Source organism: Protopterus annectens, chromosome 4.part1 (genome assembly GCF_019279795.1).
Source record: "Protopterus annectens isolate FY-2018-M chromosome 4.part1, PAN1.0, whole genome shotgun sequence".
Classification (NCBI taxonomy): domain Eukaryota; kingdom Metazoa; phylum Chordata; order Ceratodontiformes; family Protopteridae; genus Protopterus; species Protopterus annectens.
In genome coordinates, this window is record NC_056734.1 from 337,346,805 (window position 1) to 337,369,495 (window position 22,691).

The following is a 22,691-nucleotide window of genomic DNA, read 5'->3' on the forward strand; positions in this document are numbered from 1 at the left end:
TAAAACAAAATATGTTTTCTTTAGCATGGAATGAAAATAAAACAGCTCTGACTTAATCTTCATATTGTCAAAACAAATTAACTGTGGCTTTCTTTAGTTGGCATTAACTAAAATAAAGGTGGACTTGTTTAACGCAATATATGGTGCAGCTGTTCTAATTTCTTTTAAGCATTTTAGATTCATTTGTCTATCTGTCTGCCTGTCTGTCTGATATTAGGCTATGTAACACCATATATAAACACACACACACATCTCTTGCATTACTTCCAATTAAATAGAATGCTTGTAGTTGGCAGCTTGACTTTCTGTTACCTGCCTGTGATTATCTTTCAGTTATTGTTTCTAGATCACTTCTCTTTTAGCAGGTTCATGTATATGTGTGTGTGTGTGTGTGTGTGTGTGTGTGTGTGTGTGTGTGTGTGTGTGTGTGTGTGTGTGTATATATATATATATATATATATATATATATATATATATATCTGTTGGACTATGATCCCTAATCAGGCAGGGGTAATAGATTCTGAAATGCTAATCAAACATATATTTAACAAGTTTTTTATTATGAAAATTATCTTTTACTTATCTAATAAAACATGTATTGATTAAGAGTGTTTCATAGCTCTTGACAACAAGGATATACAAAAGACAGCATTATAGCCATCTAATGATTTCTGTAAATATTCCTTGCTGGTATAGTCAGTTGATAATAACAGCTGGTTTTGGAACTAAATATGAAAAATAGTTCTTAATCCACAGCAAGATAGCCATGGTTATTTCATTAACAAAACAAGAAGACATATTGGTTCCTTGTTATCTCTCGGTTTTGTGTCAATAGTCAGATGAGTAGTTTCATAAGTACTTGATGGTGGGCCAAAAAATGTCCTAGATGCCAGCAGCACAGACAAGATTGCTTTCATCCATGCACTGCTTATAAGGGTAGTTCTATGGCAACTGACAAACTTCAACCCAGACATCGGCTGACAAGTCTGTGAGTGGCACGGGTGAATAATGAATTTATGGAGTGTCTCACAGACTGCGATAATGCAGCCACAATGGTTTCACCATATGCAAGAAAAATTTGGACATTCATCCATATCAATATCCCTCAGGCATAGCAGGTACCATGTGAATGTCAGGGTTGTTCAGTGACTCAAACTCCACAGAAATATCATGGCATAGACTTACGTGACCCCCCCTCCCCACCACCAAAAAAAGACAGCTCGTAATCCTTGCTATAGAACTGATGCTCCTATTGTGACTTGGTAATATGGTTCATAGAGGAGATGACACCATGATTGCTTCTACCCTTTGATTAGTTATTTTGCCTGAAACTGCCATGTGCATAATGTTAGGTTTAGAATTTCATGGCAATGGTTGGGCTTTACAGTTAGGGTTGTAGTTTTTGAATCAAGGGTAGAGGTCTAGGGTTAATGTTAGAGTTTTATTATTAGGGTTGGGATTGTAACTTTAGAGCTAGGATCTTAAGAATAGTTATTACTACAATGCTTTATCTTTTCTATTTAAAATGGAAAAAAATGTGTGACAAAATGAATGTATGATTTCGCTGGGCAGATATAACACATTTCTTTCAATCTGAAAAACTAACTTATGCAAATGTCTTGGGTCTATCCTGGAGGAGTAAACAAAGCTGGTCTTTGCAGTGGTGCTTAAAATGCTTAAGTCAGTAATTATGACTGTCAGACCTTTTTCTGTTTAACACTTTAATTCTCAACATGTGAATTCACTATCCAAGCCCCATTTCAAATATTTCCTTCCAACCATGTTCTCTTAACCTGTTTTTAGTTTCATGCAGATAATACATTTCTTGTTATCCAAATGATCATTAGTGCATACTAAGTCAGCAGCTTATCACTAATTTAAACTAACTGCAGCTACACTGCTTGACAATATAGTTTAAAACAATTTGTAGTCCACCTTTCTTCATCTGTATCTGGTTTTAGACACAAGGTGTTAGTAGGGTAAATTACAATGATATAAAAACATGAGATGCTCCAGAATTAAATAAAATAAGTACCTTTTTTATCCCCTCTCTATAGTTAAATACTTTTTTTTTAATTTATGGTAACACCTGTTGCTCCAATTTTGTTGTAATATTTAATCAGCTAACAACTTTCATTGTGTTGCAAAAGTGAGTTGATGCCCTAATAGCCACTGCTTTTTTTTCCTGTACAGAAATATTGAGTAAAAAGGTCACACAGGAAAACCAATTGGTTAAAAAACACAAACAGAAAACTCTAGCAAAGCTAGACTTTCCACTGTGTGATACCTTTAACCTCTTGTATCAGAGGCAATGTGGGATATATTCAAATTACCCTTTAAGAATATCAGGTGTTTTGGTTAAATTGCAATTCTGAATGCCCATGACTTTTTCTTTTACTTTTAAGTCTATTTATGGACAATTTCAGGCCAATAAAGCCAAGCCTCTCTACCATGGACATACATGTTTCTACCTTCTTATGGCATCATCAGCACAGCATGAGAGGACTTTTTGCTTTTGGGAAACACAGAGTTGTCATACCGAGCTGATATCCATAATCATAAGGGTGTCTACAAAATATCCCAACTAACAAACTAAAGCAATGAGTAAAAAGGTCACAAGGGAAAGCCAATCGGTTCAAAAACACAAAAAGAAAAATCTAGCAAAGCTAGACTTTCCACTGTGTGATATCTTAAACCTCTTGTATCAGAAGCAACATGAGATATATAAAAGTGAAAGAAAAAGTCATAGACATTCAGAATTGCCATTTAGCTGAAACACCTGCTATCCTTAAAGGGTAATTTGCATATATCCCATGTTGCCTCAAGAGGTTTAAGGTATCACACAGTGGAAAGTCTAGCTTTGTTAGATTTTTCTGTTTGTGTTTTTAACCAGTTGGTTTTCCTGTGTGATGGGCGGCCATGGTGGTGCAGCAGTTAGAGTTGCCGCCTCACAGCAAGAGGTTCTCCAATTCGATCCTTGGCTGTGGTGCCTTCTGTGCGGAGTCTGCATGTCCTCCTTGTGGTTGCATGGGTGTGCTCCAGTTTCCTCCCACATCCCAAAGACATGCTGTAGGTGGAATGGACACTCTAAATTGGTGTGTGTGTGTGTGTGTGTGTGTGTGTGTGTGTGTGTGTGTGTGTGTGTGCCTTCTGTGGAAGGTTAGGTGCCGGGCTGGCAACTCAACACTGTAAAACTCCACTGCCAATCATGAGCGGACAGTGATCCGCTGTGGTGACCCCTAACAGGGAAAAAGCCGAAAGAAGAAGAAGAAGAAGGTGGTTTTCCTGTGTGACCTTTTTACTCATTGTCCATAAATAGACTTAAAAAGAAAAGTCATGGACCTTCAGAATTGCCATTTAGCTAAAATGCCTGATATTCTTAAACGGTAATTTGCCCATATCTCATGTTGCCTCAGATACAAAAGGTTTAAGGTGTCATACAGTGGAAAGTCTAGCTTTGTTAGACTTTTCTTTTTGTATCTTGTACAGAAATATAATAAGGAAGAAGTTTAAGAGGGTTAATACCATTTTTAAAATGTATATGGAAAAATATAAATTGAAGAAAAGAAATAAGAAACTGCTACAGTAAACCTGTGTTTTTCTGTATGCTATAGACATGTATTAAATGTTACATATTAATAACATGCATTTTTTTTATTTTTGATAATTATGACAAAGTTAACTAAGTGTGTTGTGAGCAAAGCTGCTGGAGATAACAATGCTACACAATTTGTGTAACAATCTGATCCATCATTTAGCCACATCCATATCCAAGTTTATAAATCACCCAGCTGCCCATCACATGGGATGCCAAACAAAAGAGGTACCCTACACTTTGCATCACCAATGGTTTTACAAAATGTGTGAAAAGTAAATCACTAAGATTTTAGTGTCAAATCAGAAATATCTTTAGCAAGACTGAATGTATTGCACTTGAGTTGGTGTGAATAAAAGCAGGACACTGGATAGAGTATTTGCTGTGAAGAAAAAAAAAAAAATATATATATATATATATATATATATATATATATATATATATATATATATATATATATATATATATATTTTTAAAACATATTATATATATATTCCAACAACTTTGTAGCAGAGCAAACCCAATATTCCAGTCAAAGTGCAGGGAGAAAAACAGGAAAGTCAAATTATATTTTTATTTAGTGCTTTCGTTCCAATGTAGTTACACTGCAGAACTTCTTCAGAATACAGAGATATGAAACAACCCACTACTTTAAATCACCCTGATGCCAGACAGGGCAGTCATTATAAGAAAATAACAGACACTGCCTAGAGATATTGCAAAGCAAAAACCTACAGGCAGATGGCCTCTCTTTCTTGAAGATCTTTATTTCCTTATAATGCCCACACTGGATGATATTATTGCACTTGTTTCTGTGATTACATTTCTGTATATTTTGATAAAAATTGTCCACTGTTGTGTATCACATTTCTTTGTGTCTTTTTGAATATTTTACTTATTCTGAGAATGTCCATTTTATGTACTGTGGTAATGTTTTGTTAGGCCAATGATTACATAATTTCTCTGAGTATAACTTTATTAATTGCATAGCAGTCGATTGTGGAACTTGTCAAACATTTGGGAATAATAATATGCATTTTATTTAAAAAAAATCATGCAAACGCTGTATTGGTATAGCTTTATAACATGCATTTATTGAGTTGCTACTTTCTGCTCATTTCTTAGCCAGGCAAATCCACAAGGCACAAGTTCCTTTTCACTAGTGGATTGGAAACATTGCCTAATTAAGTGACTTGCTTAGAGTCATTGAGCTTGAAACTGGAGGCTGAGGTAATCAAAGTTTGGCCTACATGGTAAAACACAGTTATATCTTGCAACATAAGCTAACAAAGCTGATACTGCTAATTTGCAATTGTTGGATAATTGTGAATTACTGCAGGTTCTGCGCCTCATTTAGTCATTTACTTCTGCATTTTTCCATAAGTAATATTACTGGTAAATTTCTGCCTAGTCTGATGCCTTACACTGTATTTTAAAATTGCAATAGTGATGATATTCTTACTTTTTCTGCAGGGTTTGTGCATCTGCAGGCATTTACATTCCTTTTTGTGCTGCTAGAATCTTATATTCTGTGTATCATTTGCCTGCTTAATGTTGCATTCCAGTGCCTTACTACTTGTCACATTGTTGTTTTCCCTTATTCTTGTGTCTGCCCCAGCCCCCACTGATATATTAGGTACTGCTCTCCATGCAGTTTCCTACTGTTTTACACAAATTGAAGTTTTCCCTGGCTCTATTGTAAAAATTGATGTTTTCTGAAATTTTAAACTATATGAGTTCTTTGACCTGTAACTCATCATAGGCTTAAGAAAACTGGGACATTCTATATGTTCTAAAGTTACAGAGTTCCACTATTGGCTTTATTTGATTGGATCCTTCTCTAGCTAATCTAATATAACCATCACAGAGCTTTGCACCCCCCCCCCCCGGATCTTTTATCCAAGACTCTGAGATGTGTGAGAATTCCCGCACTGTGAGAAATGAGTGTTTCATCAAATTAGAAGAAGAAAGCTGTAGTCATCACACCACCACCATTAAGGTCATGGGCGCATGTGTGATTTGACAGTTCCTGGCACCAGACAAGTAACTAACCCTCACTCTTTCCTTGCTCTCCCTGGTAGGAGGTACATCTTTATGTCTTATAACTGAGTCACCTAAAACTAAAATGCTTGGTTGGGAAGATGCCTGCTTTATGGGCTCAACATCTATGATTTTCAAACTCTTTCTCAGGACACAAGTCCTGAAAGCCCTATCAAAAGCTAAAAACACTGTTTTGTTGGGCACTGCAATACCCCTGGTTGCATCCTAAACAGAATAAAGTACAATTTAGCTACCACCCTCTGAATAATGCTGTTCAGTATCAATCATAATACAGGTTTTGTACCAAGCAAATGGAGAAGAGCTACAGTCTTTCCTCATAGTGGAGACCCTTCCATATACACAGGTAAATTCAGACAAAAGTCTGAACAATCTCATATGCAACCCATGGAAAGACTTATTATAGAATTAATCAGTAAGGACATAGGGAACTTCTAAACTGTGAATCCATCTCAGTTTGGATTCATCGAGGGTAGTTCATGCTTACTTAAGCTGGTAGACTTCTTTGAAAAGGTTACCAAAGCAATTAATGAAGGTAAAAGAGTACACACCACATACCTTGACCTGGCCAAGGCATTTGACATAATCCCTCACTCAGGCATAGTAAAAAAGTTAAATAAACTGGGAATAAATGCAATGTCACCCATTGGATTGATAACTAGCTTGCAGATAGGATACAGTAGATCAAAACAGGAGAAGCTACATTCACAAAGGGACTAGTCACCAGTGGAGTCCATTAGGTTTCAATGATGGTAGCTTCCCTATTTGGCATCTACTTCTCTGAAATAAAAGCCAGTATAAAAAGGCTTTGGCTGACTAAGTTGAAAATTACAGCAATCTAGGAGCAGTTATTGAATTCCCAAATGTCTTAGCCATCCTAATGGAAGGATTGTCCCACACAAATAACTGTTGCCAGACTCATGGACTGAAATTAAATGATAAAACATGCATTATTGTATCCTTTGGGAAGATCCCTGGGGAAGTTATCACATTGACAATACTCCCTAAGAATTTACCCAGTTGATCCTGACATGGGAACCTATGAGGGCAGTGACCTAACTTTCAACCAACATGTCCATTCTCATAAAAAAGTCTTTATATATTGCTCAGCTTATAAACAAAGGAATTGTTACTGGATCTAGGGTTCTCATTGGTCCCATTTATTCAGCCTTCATTAGGCCATTCATTGAATATTATGCCCCATTGGTATGCATCTGTCCAGATATGCGCAACAATGGGAACACCCACAGAGATACCTTACTAACAGGATACAAGGCCTAAACCATATGTCCTATATGGACTGTCTCAAAGCCCTGTATCTGTACTCAGTATCCTAAAGACTGCTAAAAGATGACCAGTGTCTGGCATAATAGGCATCCTCTGACCTAATATTGATGGACCTACTACATATCAGCAGGTCAAATGACATCATAAATAATTGGCCCAGTGATGTAAACCTTTTCTGTAACATCAACAGAATGCTTTGGAAAGACACGTATATCTCACAGAGGATGCAGCTACTGTAGAAAAGACTTTGAATACACATAAAACAAAGCCTATTCCTGTCCATATTCAAGTACAACTTGGATCTACGGATGGGTCTTAGAAAAATTACTCCAGTACTGACCCTGTACTACTAATGGATAGAGGCAGCTCCTAAATCCCTTATCTCATGCATGGATTCCCCAAATTATCTATGGTATTATCCCAGTTATTTTCACTAGAGGTAATATATAATTACTGACTTTGGCACAGTAAGTCTAATCTAACACCAAATGTGATAGATTCAAGCAACAAAAGGGAAATTGTCCAGGCTTAAAATGGCCATTAAAAGGCAACTAGTCTAGTACTTACCTGTGAACCTATGGAACTGTTTGTGTATACAAGTAAATCTAACAAAGTTTACAAAATGTTGCAGTACATTACAAGTAAAGTCAATGTAAGTTAGTTTCAAGTGATTTATTCTTTGCCTGGTTTCATCAACCAAACTTTGTGTTAGAGTCTGAATGCATGAATCATGAGTCAGAAGAGGCAGTCAAAGAGCATTTTAGAAAATTGAACAGTAGGTGTTAAAAGAGAGGAAAATATTTCTATTCACATGGAGGTAGGAGAGGGCAAAAACATTGTTTCAATGTGTATGCTCTGAGTTTATGTCTTGACTGTCAGTTTATTTTTATTGACTTTTGTTGTTGACATTTAGTGACACACAAATATATAATTGTTTTCTTTGCTAATATATGCACACACAAACACATATATAGCTAGATATAGAGCTTCCTCTGTGTGTTTGTGTGTGTGTGTGTGTGTGTGTGTGTGTGCGTGTGTGTGTGTGTGTATATATATATATGTAGATATAGATATGTGTCTGTCTATCTATCCATCTTTCTGTCTATCAGTCTCTTTCTGTTTACTTATTTATTTCTTTGTTAGCTATGGAAGTACACTGAACTACATGGACCATTTTCTGGTTCAGCCTGGGTGACCTTAAAAGTAAATAAAAACAGGACTGCATCATATAAAATAACTGCTGCATGCTATCTGTAAATATTGAATGCATATTAAAAGTTATTAGAGTAATAGTTCATGATGTTGGTCATATTTACATGATTTACACTGTTCAAAAGTATTTAAACAAAGGGAGACAATGGCAGGGGAGAAGGAGATAAGAAGAGGTGGAGAGAGTGGAAGATGGAACTATGGGCACGGAAGATGAGAAGAAGAGTAAACCAGTTGAAAGTTAAAAGTTAAATAGAAATGAGTCAAGGTTAATGGTTTAGAGATAAGTGTGATTGTGTGCATGTGTGGGAGTGGGGGTGCTGTCTGCGATAATAACTAGGAAGTACTTGTTTAGTTTGGGGAGATTGTGGGCAGTCATTAAAGCAGGCATTAAAAGGTTTTGAAGTGATGTCTTGGTTGGTAAAGCTTTTGCAAGTTGCTTCAATGAAGAGGAATTTCTTGAGTTTGTTTCTAAATATTTGGAAGGATGTGACAGGTTTTATATTTGCTGGGAGTCATTCCCAAGACAGAGGTGCAATATTACAGTGGCCACACTTAGTCAAGTGACGTTTACTTTGTTGGATGTTAACAGTCGAGTTTAGGGATCTGAGGCTAGATGAGTTAAATCTTTTAGGTAGGCAGCTAGCAAAGAAGGTGAAAGTTTCTAAGTGTAATCGTTTGAAAGTTATGGATGAATGAAATAATCTGCGTGTTTGTTTTATTGAGAACCATTTAGATTTTTCCAGAACTGAGTAGTGGTGATCCTGTTGAGGGACTAGGGAGAGAAATCAGCATATGCTGTTGCATGAGGTTTAAAGAGTGACGTGTTTATTATTAGACGCAGTGACTGTTATGAGTAGGATGTATTTTAGTTGAGAAAGGAACTTGCCTTTATAGATGGCAATTCTTTGTCCTGGGGCAGGATACATCAAATCTTTTTTGCTCAAAAGAGAAAAGGGATAATTTTGGATTTTGTGATACTGTTGCGGAAATGAAAGTTTAGAGTTTGCTCTCAAATACTTATGTATTTGAAGTATTGTGTTTTTCCTATTGGTTCCTTGTTTTTGTACAGTATATCGCATTGCTGTTCGACTAATGTGATACTTTGATGCTATAAATCATATTTTTTTTGTTTTGCTGGTATTCAGGATCATCTTATTGTGTGTTACCAATTTTGTTAGTGAATTGAACTCATTGTCTAGATGTTTTTTAAATTGTGTGATTAGATATATTGACACTGCAGATGACTCTGTTGTCTGCATAGAGAATAAGCTGCATTTGAGGGTCATTTGTGAAGAGGACAGTTACGAATACAAATATGAATAAAGAATATAGGAATGGGAAGAAGATAGTCTTGTGGAACATTCTTTTACAGAGAAGCAGTAGGCATGGATTTTCTTTTTTTTAGGGGTGGGTGGTATAGGTGAGAATACGTTCCTGTCTGGGCTTTAAAAGTGCCTCTCTGTCTAAAAGGTAGCTTTGGAATCAGGAAAGGATGTCAGTGGTAATACCAGATTTTATTAGAGGATGACAGAACAGTTAGTTCATGATCATCTAGGTCAAAGGGCCTGGTTAGGTTGATAAAGACTGCTTCAGCAAGGAGACCTTTTTTCATATTCAGTAGAAGGCTGTCCAGTAAGGTGCAGAGGGTGGTCATAGAACTACATCCTATGTGTGGTCCACATAATGCTGATATCATTAGTAGTATTTTCTCTGTTTTTGCCTAGAAAGTGTCTATTTTAATGTATACACACACACACACACACACACACACACACACACACACACACACACACACACACACACACACACATACACACACACATATATATGTATCTATATATATCTATATATATATATCTATATATCTATATATATATATATATATATATGGGTCTACTTTGAAACATCTAAAACTCATAACATCTAATTTCATAACATTGAGACCAGAACATCTAATCTAAAACCCATAACATTGAACTTCATAACATCTAACATTACAAATCACAAGAAAATAACATCCCCTCCACATATAACGACACCAAACCGCCAAACACACTTTTAACTATGTTTCTGTGCCCCGCATGTGGGAGGCTCTGCCCCCACATCCCCTGTAAATTAAATATACCAACTCCAGGATCGCACTACAGTGGGAAAAAGTTAATTTCCTAACCCCATTGTATCATGCCCCCCTGCAGAAACGTAGTAAAAGTTGTGTTTGGTAGTTTGGTGTCATTATATGTCATTATATGTGGAGGGGATGTTATTTTCATGTGATTTGTACTGTTAGATGTTATGAAATTCAGTGTTATGGGTTTTAGATGTTTTGGGTTTAGATGTTCTGGTCTCAGTGTTATGAAATTAGATGTTATGGGTTTTAGATGTTTTGAAGGGGACCTATATATATATATATATATATATATATATATATATATATATATATATATATATATATATATATACATACACATGTAGGCTCATTTGCTACTGTTTTATTAAAAAAAAGAAAAAAATACACTTTATGCATTACCACTTAGCTATGGTTAAACTATTCCCAGCGCCATAAAGTCTGCTCTTCAAATTTTCCCTTAGAACTAGTTAGTTTTTAGTTTCAGTACTCAGATTTCTTTCTTTGAGCTCAGCACTTGTTCAGAACTCGTGTAAGCACTAAATAAGCTACAAATTACTACAGCACTCAACTTTCCTCACTTGTCTAGAGTAAAACAGTTTTTAGTGCTTAATAAATAAGCACCTATGCAGGCATATCTAAGGGTCAGCTCCCGGTGTTTTCTCCTGTCTACCTAATGAATCTGGGCATCTTGGGGCAATGCAGAATTTGCCCCATGTACACAGAAAACCCTTTCCTCCTACCACCCAACACTACAACCTGTGAGAGATGCACTTATATAGCCAAACTGGAAGCAAAGCTCTCTTCATCCAAGACTCGACTGGACAGTGAAGAGGAGAAGGTAAACACTTGCACCACACCACACTCATCACATAGTCCCTCAAAACCTACACCACCAAAACACACACATAGCAACACAAAGCACACACCTACATTCAATGAGGCTCTCAATAAAAATATGCTCAAGCAACAGAGACCTCCAAAGCAGAAATACAAGCAACCTCCACCCTCCAACACAGCCCAAATAACACATAGCCAACAAACTCAGTGTGTCACTCAATCACAGCCCATAAGGCATAACAATGTACCCAACACTCTAGTCCTAGGTGTCTCTATAGTCAAGCATACTGATGTTCCACTCACCAGGCTAAACAATGAGAAAGTTACTGTCAGCTGCTTGTCAGGTGCCAGGATCCGACACATAGCGCACACACTCAGGTCACTACACAACAAGTGCAAATATGACTCTGTCATTGTCCATGTCAGTGTGAATGACCTGAGACGTACCTCCCTGGACTACATGAAAAGAGACATGGAGAAGCTCTCCGATCTTGTAGCCCAGGCAGGTATGACCCTAGCCCTGAGTAGCATTCTGCCATCACCCAGAATGATACCACAGCACAAGGACAAAATCATTGACTTCAACAATTGGCTAAGCTTCTGGTGTCATTGCAAGGGGATCCAGTATCTGTCTGCCTGGGATGACATGATCGACAGACCACAATGCTTTGCCAGAGATGGCCTGCACCTGTTGCCCTTGGGATTCTGTATACTAGCTAAGACTCTTGCCACACCTATAGTGCCTTTTTAGGCAAGGTTTAAATGACAAATTTACCACCGTAACAGGTACGAGCAACCAAAATCTGAGGGTAATGCTACTCAATGCTAGAAGTCTAAACTTCAAAATGCATTCACTTGAGGTACTCCTTAAAATGGAGAACATCAACATCTGTGCAGTGACAGAGACCTGGTTCAAGGCTCTAGAGAGCACCCCATGCATTACCAGGCTATAAATCATACCGCACCTTTCAGCCACCTAACCTGGACCAAAACACTAAAGACGGAGGTGTGTCCATATTCATTAAGGATATCCACATCTCCAGGCTAGTTGCTCAGCATAATGCATCCAAGATTATCCAAGTGCAACTAACTCTGGGCATGACCGCAATCCAAATTGGAAAATTACTACAGATCCCCTACCATGCCCCATGATTCCCCACTCCTCATTTCCTGATATACTGGAAAATATTAGGGTACAACCCAACACCCTAATAATGGGCAATTTCAACTACCCCACCATTAACTGGGAAAACTTCTCATGTACCAACTCTTTTGCTCAACATTTTCTGAAATTCATAAATTCCAACACCTTGGATCATCTTATCCACACCCTCACCAGGGGCAGCAATATCCTAGACCTGGTCATTACCAATATGGGCGACCGTTGTCCCGCATCAGAAGTCAATTCCTCGTTGGTCAGATCCGACTACAAGCTAATCAGCTTAGACATCCACATCCTGCTTCCACCCTCCCATTAGGGAAACCACCATAAAAAAGTTCTCCAAAGCCAACTTCAAGCTTCTTAAGACAGAAGTGGCAAACTTCACGATACCCATGCAGACGGACAATAGAGGTACGACTGCTGAATCCTACACAAATGCACTTTATAAGCACTTAAACGAGTGCATGGATCATGCTATCCCTAACAGAACCAAGATGCTATCCTCCAAAAAAAGGAAGCAAATCTGGTGGTCCCCTGCCATAAACAAACTCTACAACAGAAGAAAGAAACTGTTGCAAAAAAGATTAAAATCCCATGATTGGAGGAAATCCCTGGTCAGCCTCAGTAAGAAGCTGAGATCCCTTATAAAATCCTCCAAAGCTAGTTACGAAAACAAAATCGCCTCTGATTCTAAAGACAACCACAATGCATTCTATTGCTATGTCAAGAATCTCAGTGACAACACTCAGATCTGCTCTGAGTTACAGCACAATGGCACTAAATATACATAACCAACTGATATTGCCATCATCCTGGCAGCTAGGTTCAGTGCTAACTTTACCCTCTCCCTAAAGGGCCCATCTCTATACCGGAAGATTGAAAAGTTCCTGTAATCACGGCTGCACAGGTAAAAAACACACTCTCCACAGCATCACTGGGACCTGACAACATCCCAGGCTGCATTCTACATGAACTACAGAATGAACTGGCACCCCACCTAAGCACCATGTTCAATCATAGCCTCACCTCAGGCTTTGTGCCCACTAAATGGTGCACAGTGACAGTTATCCCACTCCACAAAGGGGGAGCCACCACAGACCCTGGGAACTACTGCCCCAGGTCTGCAAGGCCATGGAACATTTCATCATGGAACTTATAAACAAAGACATTGGTAATCTCTAAACTCTGGACCCCACCCAGTTCGGGTTTGTAAAAGGCAGATCATGTCTCCTAAACCTGATAGACTTCTTTGAAGCAGTCACCAAAGCCGTAGATGAGGGTAAGGTGGTTCACACAGCCTATCTATATCTCTCCAAGGCTTTTGACACCATCCCCCACTCTGGGATTATAGATAAACTCACTAAACTAGGTATAAATCCCTGTCACAAGATAGGTTTCCAACTGGCTCACTTACAGAACTCACAGTGTGAAAGTAGCAGACTAAAAATCCAACTTCAGACCAGTGACAAGTGGAGTACCACTGGGTTCAGTCCTGGGTCCTCTCCTGTTTTGTATCTACTTTTCTGAAGTACAGGCTAACACAGAAGGTCTTTGGCTAACAAAGTTTGCAGATGACTGCAAACTAGGAGCCATAATTGAAACTCCTAACGATGTGGACATCCTACAAAAGGGCCTCACTGAGACAGATGCCTGGTGTCATAGCCATGGCCTCAAGCTCAGTGCCAAAAAATGCATTGTCATGCCCTTTGGTAAAAATTCTGTACCCATGAGCTACCACATAGGTGATAGTCTACTTAACATTGAAAGTGTGATAGGAGACCTTGGGACACAGGTGGACAGTAGTCTCTCCTTTGATAATCACATCACCACAGTAGTCAGGAAATCCTTCTATGTGGCACACCTCATCACAAAAGGTTTCTCATCCAGGAAAAAAGATGTCATTGCTCCCCTCTACTCATCACTCATTAGACCCATTATAGAGTACAGCACCCCTTTTGGTATGTACCTCCCAAGACATCTACAACAACTGGAAAGGCCACAGAAATACCTCACAAAGAGGATTACCAGCCTCAAACAGATGCCTTATGCAGACCATCTCAAAAAACTCCAGGTTTACTCTGTCGCATATCGCCTACTCAGAGGCAATCGCTGCCTAACATACAAAGCTATGTCAAACCCAGAGCTGTTGGACATGCTCCACTTAAAGAAATCCCAATCCCTCCAAGCTACATGCTCTTGGGACCTAAATCTTGTCACCACAATAAACATAACTAGCTGGAGGGATTGATTCCTGTCCCAGAGACTTCCCATACTCTGGAACAAACTACCTATCTATATCAAACAAAGCTCCTCATAAGCACTCTTCAAGAAAACTCTTGATGAATGGATGGGAAATAGGAAATTCACCCTGGGGATCACCTCTGTGGCTCTGCTCAACAAGGGCACAGGAAAATAATTTTCTTGGGTGGCGAAAGCCAAGGTACATTTTTGGCTAGGCTTGTATAGGCCCTAGGGCCAATAGCCTAGTACCTACCTATGAACCTATAAGATCAACAGACTAAGCCTAAACTCTGCTATAGTACTGAGTGTCACAAATGTGCCATCCTCTAAGTCCCTTTATAGTCTTAAGGGACATCAGCTGCAAATCCATCTACTTCTCAGTCAATATATTCATTATCAGAAGTATATGGGACAGGGGAATTACCAAGATTTTTAGTATTATTTTGTAACTGCTAGAATACAGCCTCTAACTACCCAAGTATAGACTCCTAACATATTGGACAGTGCATATTTCTGGACTGTCTCAATACTAAAAATAAAAAAATCTAGAAGCTGACAATGACAGGCTAAAAAATAATAATTTATTTAAAAAAGTATAACAATAAAATAGACCCATGATAAACATTACAGGCAGACATCTAAACTGTACATCACCATTAGCAGCAGTCCTCATTCTAAGAAATTGTTTGTACTACCTGGTTCCACACTGAAGGGGTCTGGCACAGATTCACTTTTAAGAAGCTTTTAAGAAATATTTATAGTTAGCAATACTGAATAATATTGTAACATATTCATCAAAATAATTCTTTTTATTTACAGAGAACTTAATTACCATTCTTTGAGCTTCCTAGCTGAAGTTGCTTGTAAGTGTTCTACATTTTGTCTTTTTATTCCACATTTTGGAGGCAGAAGGGTAAGAGCTATGAGCAGCCATTTTACCTTTTCCATTGTAGCATATCTTATAAAAAATAAACTACAATAAATAAATACAAGACTTTAACCGAATAAGCCCAGTATACCAAAAAAACTTTTTCCAGTGGCATAGCAGGAGCAAGGCCTGGTTAAGTGTGCAGCTCAGAATCACACAGTAGGTAAATGGGGCAGTGGGACTCAAATGAGTACTGATGCAGAGTGTAGACAGAATAGCTTGTAGTCTTAAACCTTGGCAACAAACTGTCAGGCATAAAATAAGCAACTTAGCTATTATTTTTGTTAATGCATACATTGGTTATACCCTCTCTTTGGGGCAGTTGGCTGTCTTCAATAAGTTTCAGAAAAACTGAACCATTTTATGGTGTCATTGTTGTAGAATGTATATGCATTAGAGATCTGTGAGACATATTCATCTGTTTTTGCAAACTAGTACATAATTTCAATTCCCTTGTGCCAGAAAATGCTGACTGAACGCAATCGTACCCCTAAAAATGTACAAACAGGTACATTGCAATGTTATATTTTATGAAATCTTAACAGCAGTGTTTCCCATCTAATTATATTTTAAAAAGGATCAATCAGTGCTTTCCATCTAAGCCTTTATGCATCATTTGCATCTTCATTATCTTATATGCTGCTCATTTGAAACAGTCATTAAGAACTTCCACATGGCATTCAACCAATGTGATCAGACACTGACCTTTATAAAAACAGAAACAAATTAATGTGAAGAATATTTAATAGGCCTGGATATGTTATACAAATTCAGTGCTTTGCTTTAACAACTTCATTGTAGAACTGCTTTAGATCTAGCTTATGTGTACCACATGGTATACTTTGTAAACTTAAAATCAATAACTACAGCCATAAACAGAACTAAATCACTTGCAAACTCTGTGGAATGCTGTGGTGTTTAAGACATATTTATTATATGTGATCCTATTTTGTTCTGATTTTTTTTTTTTTTTACATCTCACATCAAATGCTCTAACAGAATATCTTGGGCACAAAAGGTAAGCTGCAGAAAAACACAAACATTTGAATGTTTTTAAAACTATTCTCTTATAGACAATAGTCCTTCTCATACAAGTAGATAACTTACTAGAAAATCTGTGAGGCAGTGGTATAGCTTTCTGTAGATACTAGAGTTTATAAACAAGGTTTCCCCTTATTCTAATTCAGAACATGGATTTTTGTAAGATGTTAGAAATGTAACTGCAGTTGTTTCAAATCAAAATGTAGGATACACAGTGGAAAGATGTCTATCTGAAATAAGGCACCTGATAATACTTACCTCAGGGCACGTCCATCCATCCACATCCTCTTTTTTCCCATGTTTATACATGGTGTCAGAGTGCCACATAAACGGTGATAATCACCTTGAGTTAGTGTTCACACTGCTGGCATGGCTAGCCCTACTCACAGGCATAACAGATAATTTTATAACTACAGAGAAACAAAGATTGCAATTTGACCTATGTTCTACCATAAGCTGGTTATGTTCCACTAGTAATGCTTAAACAGAAGGTCAACAAAATGTTCCCAAATGCATTTTTAGTTATGTTTTTCATGGCACACATTTCTATCTTTTTACATTGGGGAATCCCATTAATTAAAGTTATGTGAAGGTGTTTCTGTTATAGCCCTGACATATAGTAAAGCTAATAACTGTTAAAAAATAACACCATCTTAATTACCCTGAAGGGATAGAAGAGTTAATGCAGAAGTAAAAATATCATTATTGATCATGGTATCCTTGCAACATCAAAAATACAGGCAGTCTAACATCTTGAACACAAGTTGTAATGTGTGCAGTAAAGCAAAGGTTTACTCATTAATTTTTTGTGGAACATATGGAGGGGATGCGTGTGTGTGTGTTTGTGTGTGTGTGTGTGTGTGTGTGTGTGTGTGTGTGTGTGTGTGTGAGTGAGTGCATGCGCCTGTGCATTTGTGTTTAAGATAGTATGTAAAACTGCAAAATCTAAATGATTTAATGGTGTGATAACCTATCATACGTCTTTTATTAAACAGCTACTTTTCAAGAGAGGCTATATATGCTAAACTAGTCTGTTTTTCATAGTAAACTTCCATAGACTTTTGAATATTGTTTGGAATATTAAACAGTTCTGCAAACTGGCACTTTATTTTTAATTTGTAAAGCAAATTAGAAAGGAAAATATGCTTTCCAAGGTGTTCATATATTACCACTATCATACCAAATTTACACTTTATCCAATAAAACTCTTTTAAATGCATTTACTTAGCATTTTTTGTTGCAAAAGCATATTTTTGCAATAAGGAATATGAATCCTAAGTTCATAGGTAAATACTAGGGTACAAGCCTAGCCTATAACCAGAGGTCAAAATCAAGCCATCTAACTTATATCTGTGAGGTTAAAACCTTAACTGTAATGCCAACTCTCCCCTTAAAAGGCATACTCTGCAAACCTAGGATTGAATCAAGGACCTTCAGATGAAATATATATATATATATATATATATATATATATATATATATATATATATATATATATATAAAATACATACATATATATGAAGTTAAACCCTCTGTTACACCTTTCAAGCATTTTTGCAGGAGTGTTTTGCACACTGTATCCCACCCCTGATACTCATACAAATTCCAAGATCAATATACCTCTTAAAGGGGAAGTCCTTCAAAATACTGCATCTTCTGACTTTGCAGTGATTTCTTCCTTCAAACATAGATTGCTATACTTTTGAGGATCGATTTCCGTTTTCAGACTTACAAGTACTTGTGCATGCCACATTTGAGTATCTCTGTGCTCCAACAACAATAGCAGCAGTATAAATTCTACGTCAGGTATCCCATGAAAAAAGGCTTATCAGTAAAGGATAAATAAAAGTAACTTAAAAAAAAAAGGATATCAAGAAATGTTAGTTCTACTGGTACACATTAAAAGTTATGCAGAAAGTGATCAAAATATCAGTTTTTATTCATTCTGATGCCACACAGGCAATGAGATTAAAAATAATATTTTGCCTTTTAAATATTCTCATATCTTTTTATATGCTGGAACAAAGATCAGACATAACACCAAGGCTGTCGTGAGACAAACATGTCATGTTAAAAAACAAATTCTTTAATACAAACAATAAAATATAGCATAAAACAAAGTACTGGGGTGGATAAGTGCTTTTGGTAAAAACCTTCTTCAGATCCTCATGCATTAACCAACAATTTTTCTTATAAAAGGAGTGATAGCCGATCATCAAGAATCAGGAACAAGCTGGACCAATGAGCTTCTCAAACTTAATCAGCCATTTAGCACATCAAGATGACCAATGAGAGACTATCAGAAACTATTTCTTCCAATCAGGAGCATGCCAGTCTCAAATTCATTCAGAATCACAGTAGAACCAATCAACAAACAACAGGAACAAGCTGGTCCAGTGAACTAGTCATACTGAACCGCATAACAAAAGCACCAATCGTCTTTAATCAGGAAGCTATTTTGCCAATAGGAACCAAGTCATGACTATTCATAGTCTGGAAGCTTGTCTTCCAATAGAAATTAGACTGTGACTATTCATAGTCATGTGAGTAAAAGAGTCAGTGAAAACACCCAATAGAAGCTAAAGGACACTAAGGAGCAAAATACAATGCCCATGCTGACTTAGATGCAGGTCTTCCTGAATGATAGCATGCTTTTTCTTTTCTATCAGTAAAGTGACTCTGTTTCTTAGCAGAATTCTTTGCTTTTCTGATGAAGTTAATGTGGACAGTGACAGTTGCAACCAGCCGATCAAGAAAAATATCTTCAAATATAAATAAGGCAATATCTATTAGTAATTGCAAGACCAAAGTAACCAATCAAGTGTGTCGTCCAAAACTCCTTCTCCTTATATAAAGGGAAAGAAAGTAAGTCAGCAGAATTCATAGCCCGAATATACTCAAGTCCATAATGCAATCAGCATGTTACATTAGATCAATTGCATTTCTTGACAAGGTCTCTTGCTTTTAAAATGGGCTTAAGGGGGATAACAGCATTAAGACCATGGCGACGATCAGCTCTGAGTTCCATAATATATTTAGTTTCTTGTAATTCAGTGTTGTTGCATATATCACCCTTTCTCAGATTCTCTCTTGGCATACTTATGGCCATAAAATGAAGCCCATGTGTTTTGCTGTTTTTAATATGCTCATATAATGCATTGGTCTCAACATTATCTTTTTATATGCTGGCTACCCAGAGTTCTCAATGTTATTAAAACTAGTTTCTGCACTTTGTGCTTAGAATAGAGCAATGTGTCTTTTTTTCTGGAGTATAATGGTATCATTGTTGCTTATATTGAACTACCAGTCCTAGTCAGTTCCTTATTTCTGCTATTTATTTATGCATGTGTAGCATATAAGGGTGGGTGTGAACAGCAAGAATGAAGTCATAATTATAAATTTGTAGTGCAAGTTTCATTCTATGCTAACAGACAACATGTAAACAAGCCCAAATGGTTATCAAGAGCCATTAATACTTCCAAAGCATTAAAGATATTTATACACCTACACACAGGGTCTATATTATATCAGTGAACATTTAACTAAGCAAACACTGTATAATAGACCCAAATATGTTGAAACATCAAAAGGCCAAACACACTCCCCTATTCAAATATAACAACTATGAGATTACGTCACAGTGGAGGAAATGGGAAAGTCCCGAAAACGGCTCAGTGACTTTTTCCATGGGAAAAAATAAATCACTGTTCCATGCTTTTGGTATTTCACCATTTTAAACAAAAAGGGTCGATTAAACAGCATTTGCTAAGTTAAGCATTCACTTATTTAATAAGACTCCTACACACGCACACACACACACACATTATATAAATATATATCTATACATAGAGAGAAAAACAGCTCACTGGTGAAACTGGATTAATGCCTCACACACCCAAATAAATACAGATAAAAATCAAACAGAGAGGTGTGTGGCAAAACAACAGCACTGCAAAAACTGTATGAATAAGAACTCCTTTTATTCGAAAAATTACTGAATAAAACACAAGAAAAATGTAAGTGCTTTCACAGTGTATCCCACTGCTTCCTCAGACTTATTTACAGAAAGGCCTAGCAGTTCCATTTAAATAGTCCTGTTGTAGTCAATCAGTTAATTAAGTTAAGCAACATCATCCTTCCTTAAAGGTACATACATAAAACCACTTTTGCATAATATGAAAAGTGCTTTAAAACATGAAAGTACTTTAAAATATATAATTTAAAAGATACATAGAATATATATGAATAAAGATGATTATATATAGAAAAACATTTGATATAAATATATAAATATAATTAAATAAGATTAGATGTTTTTACAAAATACTAAAAATGCATGCTTACATATGAACTTAAAAGCACATTCACAAGATATACACACAATATATTCTGGATTAATGTCTAAAATTTGTATTAAAATATGAAAAACAGTGGTGTCTTTATACAGGTGATGTGATGGATAGATGGACCAAAAGAAAGTTATATATGAAGAGTATTACATTTTTACATCACAAAAGTTAGGATCATGAAAAAGGACTGAACATACTCCATGAACTAAATGAAATGTATGGATATATATGGATAAAAGCAAAGTACAGAAATATATACATAAAAACATATATACACATCAAAATGTAGAGGGCATATATATAATGACATTTTATAAAATTATGTAAAATGAGGACTGTAAAAACAGATTGAGCATAGATAGGGCTATTTTTTAAGTGGTCTAGCTTGTAAAATGGGCCTCATAGCGACCCTGTCAGTATGTCCACTGCCCACATCTGTTCTTAATTGTAATATCCATCTAGTCTCATCGACTTCAGTCCTATTTTTAATGTCTTCTAAGCTGTTAGTAATCTTAGTATTCTCTATCATATGAAACTTAAAAGTGTGCTGTGCTGAGGTATTCATGACATGTCTGGCTAGAGCATTGGTTGGAAGCTGTTTCTGTATGTCATACAAATGTTCTCTAATTCTAAAGTTGAACTTTCTGTCTGTTTTTCCTATGTAGTAGGCCATGCAGGTCACACAGTAAGCTAGATATACCAAATGTTCCATGTTACAGGTCCCTTCAGCATGAAACCAAAATGTCCTCTTTAGATCCGGGTGTAAAAAATGATTAGATACATCAATAAATTTGCAAAAATTGCAACTGTTGCATATTTTTACCCCTTTACTAGGTTCTTTCTTTAAAGTATTTGAGTAGTAGAGAATACTTTTTATGTTTGTCATATTCTTAAAGGTAAAAGATGGCTGAGTACCCACAACTTCCCTGACCCAGAAATCAGGGAAGTTGTGGCTGAGTACCCACAACTTCCCTGATTTCTGGGTCTGCTGCTAGAATAGGCCAATGTTTTTTGAAAATATTCGTGGCTATCTGTGTGCTACTAGCATATTTTACCGGCATTCTCTGTCTTGCCTTACTGCTTTTACTATTTTCTTGGGAGTCATGCTGTCTGTCCCCCTCCATCATTCAGGAGAAATATGGTGTTCCTTTTGTGATTCTATTATCCCTTACATAATTTAATACTGTGTTGACCTTGTCTACATGGTAACCTTGCACAATAAATATTTCTTCTAAAAGTAGCATTTCTTCCTCAAAATTACTTTGCTGTGCACATAATCTAGACAACCACATCTTTTGTCCTTTTACAATGTTATCAAATATATGCCATGGATACATACTTGTTCTATGTAGATATGTGTTCTTATAGCATTCCTTTCTATGAATTTCTGTGGTTGCCTTTCCTTCGTCTATAATACTAATGGTCACATCCAGAAAGTCTATGGTTTTTGTAGTGTTTCATTATGAATTTTAGAAAATCAGATGTATGACTGAGATATTCAACACACTGTAAAAGTTTTTCATGAGGGCCCTCCCAAATAAAGAAGAGGTCATCTGCAAATCATCTGTAAAATTTTACATACATTTTGAAGTTACCATTTACTATAAAATCTTCCTCCCATACTGCCATCACTATGTTAGCATAACTATTTGCACATGAGGTGCCCATGGTTACTCCATGTGTTTGGAGATATAACTGGTTGTCCAATATAAATACATTATTCTCCAGAACGATCTCCATTAGTAAGGCTACCATATCTCTTTTAGCTGCATTGAGTGATGTAAGTAAATAGTGACTGCATATCTAGAGTTACCATGATGACCTCCCTGAAATCCTTGTTAGTTTCATAAAAC